At 47.4% G+C, this 8,509-nt stretch overlaps 1 long non-coding RNA gene across 2 annotated transcripts; it reads left to right on the top strand.

Moving 5' to 3' along the window:
- Window positions 1-5,745: 5,745 nt before the first annotated feature.
- Window positions 5,746-8,062, top strand: LOC139589571 (uncharacterized). Of its 2 annotated transcripts, none has more exons than XR_011679051.1 (2): window positions 5,746-6,571; window positions 7,005-8,062. It is a non-coding gene; the product is annotated as an uncharacterized lncRNA (long non-coding RNA). The 2 variants fall into 2 exon arrangements; XR_011679050.1 differs by having other exon boundaries at window positions 6,982-8,062.
- Window positions 8,063-8,509: the final 447 nt, after the last annotated feature.

Here is an 8,509-nt window from a genome sequence, read left to right as displayed (position 1 = left end):
TAAAAACAAAATAAAAACCGTAAAGTGCTGTAAAGTACCATAAAAGTTCCATAAAGGGTAATGCCATAAAGCGCGACTGTCGTAAAACTGCCGTAAAGCGCGACTGGCGCAAAAGGTGCCGTAAAGTGCGACTGCCGCAAAAGGTGTCGTAAAAAGGTGCCGTAAAGCGCGACTGTCGTAAAACTGCAGTAAATCGCGACTGTCGTAAAAGGTGCCGTAAAGCGCGACTGTCGCAAAAGGTGCCGTAAAGCGCGACTGTCGCAAAAGGTCCCGTAAAGCGCGACTGTCGCAAAAGGGGTCGTAAAGCGCGACTGTCGCAAAAGGTGCCGTAAAGCGCGGCTGTCGTATAACTGCCGTAAAGCGCGACTGTCGTAAAACTTGCCGTAAAGCGCGACTGTCGTGAAACTGCCGTAAAGCGCGACTGTCGCAAAAAGGTGCCGTAAAGCGCGACTGTCGCAAAAAGGTGCCGTAAAGCGCGACTGTCGCAAAAGGTGCCGTAAAGCGCGACTGTCGCAAAAGGTGCCGTAAAGCGCGGCTGTCGCAAAAGGTGCCGTAAAGCGCGGCTGTCGTAAAACTGCCGTAAAGCGCGACTGTCGTAAAACTGCCGTAAAGCGCGACTGTCGCAAAAGGTGCCGTAAAGCGCGACTGTCGTAAAACTGTCGTAAAGCGCGACTGTCGTAAAACGTGCCGTAAAGCGCGACTGTCGTAAAACTGACGTAAAGCGCGACTGTCTCAAAAGGTGCCGTAAAGCGCGACTGTCGCAAAAGGTCCCGTAAAGCGCGACTGTCGCGAAAGGTGCCGTAACGCACGACTGTCGTAAAAGGTGCCGTAAAGCGCGACTGTCGTAAAAGGTGGCGTCAATCGCGACTGTCGTAAAAGTGTCGTAAATCGCGACTGCTGTAAAATTCTGCCGTAAAGCGCGACTGCCGTAAAATTGTGCCGTACAGGCTGGCGGCGCCCTGGCCGACACGGAGTGCCGTACAAGATGGCGAGGGCCGCCCGAGTGGGCGTGTCCTGGGCGGGGCGCCGTGTCGACGGGCTGACGTCATTAGGCGGCACTCTGCCTGCAGTGCGCCGATGCAGACGGCAGGGGGCGCTGTGCCTGTAGTGCGCGAAAGCAAACGGCAGGGGGCGCTCTGCCTGCAGTGCGCCCATGCAGACGGCAGGGGGCGCGGTGCCTGTAGTGCGCCAAAGCAAACGGCAGGGGGCGCTCTGCCTGCAGTGCGCCCATGCAGACGGCAGGGGGCGCTGTGCCTGCAGTGCGCCCATGCAGACGGCAGGGGGCGCTGTGCCTGCAGTGCGACAAAGCAGACGGCAGGGGGCGCTGTGCCTGCAGTGCGCCCATGCAGACGGCAGGGGGCGATGTATAAATAGAGTATAAAGTATAATCTATATAGAAGAAGAAATAAAAGCTCTATGTCACCTGCAGCTGTAGAAAATTTCAGGCTCCCATTGAGGAAATAGTTTTCCTAAAATCATTGCCGTTTTGGGGTTTTTTGCACTCCCCAGTCGCCTGAACGTTTCTACTGCTGCTTTTTTTTATTCTAAAGCTAGAATGGAAAGCCAAGATTAGAAATACAGCGAAAGAAAGAGAGAAAGAAATAAAGAGAGACAGAAAGAGAGCGAAAGAAAGAGAGAGAGAGAGAGCGAAAGAAAGAGAGAGAGAGAGAGAGAAAGAAAGAGAGAAATAGAGACAGAAAGAAAGAAAGAAAGAAAGAAAGAAAGAAAGAAAGAAAGAAAGAAAGAAAGAAAGAAAAGGAAAAAGGAAAGGAAAAAAGAAAGAAAGAGAGAGAGAAAGAAATACAGAGAGACAGAAAGAGAGCGAGAGAAAGAAATAGAGAAAGAAATAGAGAGAGAAAGATAGAATGAGAGAGACAGGCAGAGAAAGAGAGAGAGAGCGAGAGAAAGAAAGAAAGAAAGAAAGAAGGAAAGAAAGAAAGAAAGAAAGAAAGAAAGAAAGAAAGAAAGAAAGAGAGAGACAGGAAGAGAGAGAGAAAGAAATAGAGAAAGACAGACAAAGAAAGAAAGAGAGAGACAGGAAGAGAGCGCGAGAAAGAAAGAAAGAGAGAGAGAAAGAAATAGAGAAAGACAGAAAGAAAGAAAGAAAGAGAGAGACAGGAAGAGAGCGAGAGAAAGAAAGAAAGAGAGAAAGAGAAAGAAATAGAGAAAGAAAGAAAGAAAGAAAGAAAGAAAGAAAGAAAGAAAGAGAGAGAGAGAAAGAAAGAAAGAAAGAAAGAAAGAAAGAAAGAAAGAAAGAAAGGAAGAGAGAGAGAGAGACAGAAAGAGAGACAGAGAGAAAGAAAGAAAGAGAGAGAGAGAAAGAGAGAGACAAAGAAAGAAAGAAAGAAAGAAAGAAAGAGAGACAGAGAGAGGGAGACAGAAAGAGAGACAGAGAGAAAGAAAGAAAGAGAGAGAGAGAAAGAGAGAAAGAAAGAAAAAAAGGAAGAGGGACAGAGAGAGAGAGACAGAAAGAGAGACAGAGAGAGAGAAAGAGAGACAGAGAGAGAGACAGAGAGAGAGACAGAAAGAGAGACAGAGAGAAAGAAAGAGAGAGAGAGAGACAGAAAGAAAGAGAGACAGACAGAAAGAAAGAAAGAGAGAGAACGGAAGAGAGCGAGAGAAAGAAAGAAAGAAAGAGAGAGAGAAAGAAATAGAGAAAGACAGACAGAAAGAAAGAAAGAGACAGGAAGAGAGCGAGAGAAAGAAAGAAATAGAGAATGACAGACAGAAAGAAAGAAAGAGAGAAAGAAAGAAAAGGAAAAAGGAAAGGAAGAAAAAAAAAAGGAGGAAGAGAAAGGAAGAAAAAAAATGAAAAAGGAAAAGGGTGAGAGTGAAAAAGAAAGAGCCAAAGTGGAAAAGGGGGTGAAAAACAGAGTGAAAAAAAGAAAAAAGAGTTGGAGTGGAAAAGAAAGGACATTCGGGAGGGGCGGTGCTGCCTAAGGTGCTTCCGCGCCCAGGAGCGAAGGAGCCGTTTGATCCCCTGGCGGGAGCGCAGCTCCCGGTGGCGGAGAACGGAGCGGTGGCTGTCAGTCCGAGACTCCAACTCCCGGCAGGCCCTGCGGCCGTAAAGCGCGGCGTCTGACGCAACGGCCGACGCGCCATATGAATGGCTGGCGGGCCGAGGCGGCCGCTCGCCGAGGGAGCGGGCTGGGCGCGGGGAGCTCCCGGCGCCTGTCCCGCGCGGGACGGAGCCGCGGCAGCGACGCTGGAGGGGCGAAGCCTCCGTCCGGCCGCCCGCACGGAGCCGAGCGGCGCGGAAGGGGCGTCCGCCCGGTGCCTCGGCCTCGCTCAGCGGTCCCGGTGGCGGGGGCTCAGCTCGGGCGGAGCGCCAGGCGGTGCTTTGCTGCCGCGGGCCGGGAGCTGCAGGAGCCGCCCCGGGCGAGCGGCGCCGGGCGCTGCCGCGGTCACTGTGCGGCGGCTGCCCTCGGGCTGGCGGAGGCGCGGGAGCCGCCGAGCTGCAGCCGTCTCCCTCGGGCCGCTGCCGCTGCTGCGGGCGGGGGCGGACGAGCGGCTGCGGAGGCGGCTCCGCGGCGGGCTCAGCCTTGCGAGCAGAGAGCGCTCGACATCGCTGGCATGACACGGCTGCTGAGTGCCTCAGTGCTCGTGGCTCTTCCTTCCACGCAAACAGATGGAGCGGCATCGCTGAGCAGTAAAACACAGCGATGGCCCGGAGAATGGCGAGCGCAAGGAGCGCCGGGCTGGATCCTTCTGATGGCACAGGTGCGATCGGCAAACTCAGCCCCTTGTGGCCCTGCCCTCCCGACCCCCAGGGGAAATGCTCTCCAGCCTCGAGCTGCTGAGAGACAAAACGTGTGATTTGACACTAGGGTCCGGAAAAGGTTTCCGTTTAGATTAGCAAATGCCTCCATTGTTCTCGGTTACGTCCTAGGATCGGTTTTAGGCAGTGACTTTCTACCGCTTGTCGGATTTTCTTGTGCAATGGTAAGAAAATAGGCAGGTCTGATACTGGTTTCGCTTTTTTTCTACTTCATGTTCCATGAGCTGCTTTTATCCAAGCAATTGGTTTAAAGTTCTACTGTAGGCGTTTCTGGTTCACTTTTTTTTTTTTTTTTTCCTCTAAATCGGCAGTAAATATAGCTGAGTAAAATTACCTTGGTTTTCTTCCTTCTTAAGTGTTTTTATTGATAATCCTATTTGAATATGCAGAACACGTGGGTATGTCCTGTAATATATCCTAGCTTTTCTTGTTTACAGGGTACTCAGAAAATATTTTTCCCTTAGAGTCCCACTGAAACATTCTCCGTGCAATCTCCATTAAGGTCTGTGTTTACAAATAAGCCACCATCAGCTGAGATATTTGCCTGTGTACCTTTTCCTGTCATTCAGAGCTTGCGTTCTGTGGTTTTTATGATAAACCTATCAAACTTGCGAAACTGTTTTGCAAGTCTTAACCGTTGAAGGCAGCAAGAAGTGGTTTTAAAGGCTGTTCTTGAGCAGACAAAGGGGAAAAGTGTGAATTTGCTGCTGAACTTGTCCTTTTTCATTTGACTTGCCTTGAATTATTTAGGAAGAGAGAGAACTAGAAAAAAGAGAGAAATAGAATTGGTTCTTGAGCCCTCCTAAAATGCTCCCCGTGATTCCGTGTGGAGCCAAAGTGAAGGGTGATGGAACAGAGCCCCTGTGCTTTAGAAGGAAATCAATTTCAACCTGATCTCCACCCTGAGTCTCCCTAATTTCTGTTTTTAAAATGCAAACTCAGTTTAGGAAGTGTTGGGAGTTAGTATTTTGGGGAAGAAATGGCAGTTGCACAAACCGTTCCATTTCCCAGAGGCTCTGGGAAGGATTCATTTTGTAAGCGCTGTAACTGCCATCGGTTGGGGGTTCGGGGTTGGAATGTGCACTTGCCCTCCGATAAAGCACTCGTTCACTTGCATTTCAGTGCCAGGAGTCTGGAGAAACTGGAGAAGAGCCCAAGAGACATTTTTCATCCTGAGATACAAAAGGTAGGAAGTGACTTTTTTTGGTTTGGTTCTTTTTCTTTATGATTTCCTGGAAATAGAAGTAATTAAGTATAGATCCTACCGGTTTGTTTCTTCCAGTAGCTAATAAGAATAATAATAATAATAACCTAATACTACTTAAACTGTCTCTTTATCCATTGAACTGGCCATTTCAAATCCAAACTTCTAAACACCAATAAAAGCATCATCCTTGTAGAATCTTTAATAGGAGGGGGCTAAAGATGCTGTTTTTGTTGACAGGATTTATTGGTTCTTGAAGGGCAAGAGGTGAGTACAAGCCTAACTACTTCTTGCTCACAGACCCGTCCGGTGAATACGGCTTTGTATTTGGATGGGCTTTTGATGACTTCTAAATCAATTGCTCGTTACAGTAAAAAGAAGTCATGTTTTTTGGAACCTGACAGCAAAAATAACCTGAAGCACCAACTTAATCATAATTGATCACCCGTCTAAGTTAATGATTTTATGCTATACTATCAAAGTTTAAAGGTAAATTATTGTGTAGTAGGAGATGGTATAAAACGTATGTTCTAACGTGTAGGATGTAGGCAAAGATTAGAGGAAACAAATTTTTATGTCTTCTGTTTGACTGTTCACCAAATAATATTTGGTTTTATTTTCCAGGGATCGGTGAATTTTAAATTTGGAGTCCTCTATGCTAAGGATGGTCAGCTTACAGGTGATGAAATGTTCAGTCATGGTGAGGTTTTCACCTTCTCCTTAATTGTTTTGCTCATCTGAAAAAAAAAAAAAAAAGGTACGTTTATTATTTGTTACCCCGTTCTGTCCGTTTCCTCAGTATTTGCTGGAGCTCTGCTTACCCAAGCTTTGGGTAAAACAAGCTTTGGGTTCCTTCTGTCCCACTGGGTGTTGCCCAGTTTGGTTGCATCTGGTGAAATTCAGCCTGAGCCCTTACAGAACCAGCTCAAACCACGTGAGAGCCATTCGCAGCTCTCTCAGGACACCCGGAGGAGGATGGGTGACGTTTCTGAGCATCTGGCAAGTGCACTTCTATCAAAACTCGGCCTGTGCAATTTCTGGGGAAAACCCTTCTGTATCCTGAAGGGTTCCTCCAAGTCTGTTGAGGATCCAGTTAGCAGTTGCTCACCTGGATGGTTCCAGCTCCTCAAGCTAACACTTGTACTCTTGCCCTGTAGTTTAGATCTATTGTAGTTTTGTTATTTTGCAAGATTTTACGTCTTTGGACAGTAACGTGCATTTCACTCTTTGGAACCTCTCGGATCGTGCTTTGGTGCAGCACCACCTAATGGGACACTTGGCTGCTGTGCTGAAGGGCTTGGTTACTGGAATTGTAAATCCCGGAGAGTTTGTAAGTCTTCTGTCCCCAGGGAGGTGTCACGCTTTGTTCACCGTTGCTCTGTTTGTCGGGTGCTGCTTCTCGTCGGAGGTATTAACTTCAAACTGCCCTGTTCTTTTTTGAACTTTTTTTCCTGGTTCTCTCCGTAGGGCAGGGAAGGACTCTCGTATCCCGGTCGTCAGACTCAGCGCTGCCCGAGAAGATACAGAGACTGTAAAAATCATAAGAAGCAACTAGGACTGCAGAGGAAACAAACTGGAGAGAACAAAAGGTGACATTGTTCTCCTTAGCCTGGATTAGAAACATCCACTGCGCTTTGATGCCGGTGGCTGCCAGGGGCTCGTTAGGTCTCTTGAGGCAGGTGTAGGTGTTCACTTGTAGGTTCTATTTTTTGGCAAAGGGCCACGAGAGAAGTTTATTTATAGATCCAAATAAACATTCATCTTATCTGAACATAACCTGTCATCCCCTTTCTGACATTAAGGACTCCTGTATAAATACTTGGGGGGGGTTTTCTTTGTCATTTCTGAATGGTTCCATTTTGCCGGCTACTTGAACAAATCTGAGGGGCTTTAATTGCATACTGCTTCCTTGAAATTCTGTTGGTCTCTGCTTGGAACCCTTCTTGTACTGCTTAATGAAAGACTTCTGATGGTGTTTTCTTGCCTGTTTGTGGTTAAGGTCGTGCTCTGATGCATTTACAGAAGCCATGGCAGGAGAGAGTCAGCTGCTGGAGAAGAGGAGACAGTACTATCCCTGTGCAGCACGGAACTGTGCCACTGCTGTGTCATCAGCTGTGTCTGCACTGAAAGTAGCCACCTTCACTTGTAGGTAGCTCCTTGGTGCTTTAGGACACGCTGAGGGATTTATTCCTTTTGGGATCCACGATGAGAATTCCCAAGAGAGGTAGTAGTAATAAGGTCTGAGATTGGAAAAAAGCCTGTGTCCTTGGAACGTTGTTGTTGTCGTCCAAAGTTAATTTTTCCTTCTTTCTTAGCCAGTAGTCGGCTTTTTGCTTTATTTTTTGTGGTATCAGTATTTGATTGTTTAAAAAATTGCTTCAAAAGAACTGCAGTGGCTGGCCACCAGGACCTTGTTCAGATTTGCCTATTTGCTTGTAGCTAAAACGTTTCCATATTGTTTATCATTCTATTGAAGAAACTGCTGCCCAGTCAACTAAGAACTGAACATCTATCTGTCTAGGACATGGGGAGAGGATTTAGGTCATGTCTTTGTTTCCAGAAAAAAGTTCCAGTGTAGTTTCTAACTAGAGGAAAAGGGGGGGGGGGGTGAAGACGCGGGGCTCTGATGCCGTTGGGGGCACCCCGAGGTGCCCAGGAGAGGGAGCCCCACTGCGGTGCAGGAGCAGGTATGTTATCACGTACTAGAGAGCAAATTAGAAATAGAAATAGGAAAATTATAAATATAAAAATATTTTTTAGATCGTTAAAGAAAGCGGTTTTTTTAACTTGTCAATAGGCAGGGTTTTGATGATAAAAATGATAAATACAAAGAATATGAAGGTAGAAATCTAAGTCTAGAAAGATATCATAAATACATACAGAGAAAGTTTAAAACTAGAAGAAAAAATCAGTTGCAGCAGTAGATACGATACATAATATAAATAATACTTTAAATACATGTCTAGAATTTTATAGATATTATAGATAATTATTAATAGATTGCATCAAAAGAAACGATAAATATAAATGTGAGTATAATTACACAAAGTATAAAAATATTTCGATACCGTTTAAAAGAAGGTGTTTTCGTGTATTTATTTGGTTAGAGATGGGGTTTTTGTTTGGATTAATAGACGTATTCTAGAAATATAAATCTAACTGTAGAGAGATCCAATCGATAGAGGAGGATATTTCTAAAACCACAACCGAACGCCGCCGCCTTCGGGGGAATCGCACGAGCTCGGCCGAAGCAAGGCGAGAGCGGCCGACCCTGACGGCCTCGAGCGAACCGAGGCGAGGCTTCCGAGGCTGCCTGAAGCGAAGCGAGCCGAGCTCAGGCGAAGCGAGCCTGCTGCTCTCGTGCGCGCTGCTTAGCGCCAGTGCGCTCCCAGCCTAATGAGCTCCTGCCCGAGCCCGCGCTCCCGGTCGTGTCCGCGCCGTGGCCGGGCCGCCCGCGGGACGCGGCAGCGGGAGAGCCCCGAGCCGGGCGAGCTGAACGGGAGGCGGCGGCGCTTACCCGCCCGCCG

Source organism: Agelaius tricolor, unplaced genomic scaffold (genome assembly GCF_023055355.1).
Source record: "Agelaius tricolor isolate 1412-34295 unplaced genomic scaffold, bAgeTri1.0.p SCAF_5, whole genome shotgun sequence".
In the NCBI taxonomy this organism is placed as follows: Eukaryota; Metazoa; Chordata; class Aves; order Passeriformes; family Icteridae; genus Agelaius; species Agelaius tricolor.
This window is presented reverse-complemented; position numbering and strand designations above follow the sequence as displayed.